The sequence below is a fragment of the Eleutherodactylus coqui genome, unplaced genomic scaffold (assembly GCF_035609145.1).
Source record: "Eleutherodactylus coqui strain aEleCoq1 unplaced genomic scaffold, aEleCoq1.hap1 HAP1_SCAFFOLD_42, whole genome shotgun sequence".
Taxonomy (NCBI): Eukaryota; Metazoa; Chordata; class Amphibia; order Anura; family Eleutherodactylidae; genus Eleutherodactylus; species Eleutherodactylus coqui.
In genome coordinates, this window is record NW_027101829.1 from 315,546 (window position 1) to 316,091 (window position 546).

Here is a 546-nt window from a genome sequence, read left to right on the forward strand (position 1 = left end):
ACCAGTCATTGTAAGAAGACTTGTATAAAAAGTCTCACTTTGACTCGAAGGAATGCTGCCTTTCAATAGGTGGCACTGTGGAGGATTTATTCCATCTCCCTTATTTGCATATTACCCAGAGGAGCGTGCGTGGCCATTTGAGTCTCCTCACTTATTTATAGTATATAGTTGCTCTCCCTAAGGAGAAAAGAGCGTTTCTGACCCCTGTCCCTGGCCTCTCACTAGCAAAAGCCAGACTCCTACTGTACACTGATGATGGGCAATAACCCGGAAACAGCTGTATGTACATGGGGTCTGGCTTTGCTTTTGATTCCCAGTCATTGTAGCAAGACTTGTATAAAAAGTCCCACTTTGACTCGAAGGAATGCTGCCTTTCAGTAGGTGGCACTGTGGAGGATTTATTCCATCTCCCTTATTTGCATATTACCCAGAGGAGCGTGCGTGGCCATTTGAGTCTCCTCACTTATTTATAGTATATAGTTGCTCTCCCTAAGGAGAAAAGAGCGTTTCTGACCCCTATTGCTTTTTCAAACACGGTCTACACCT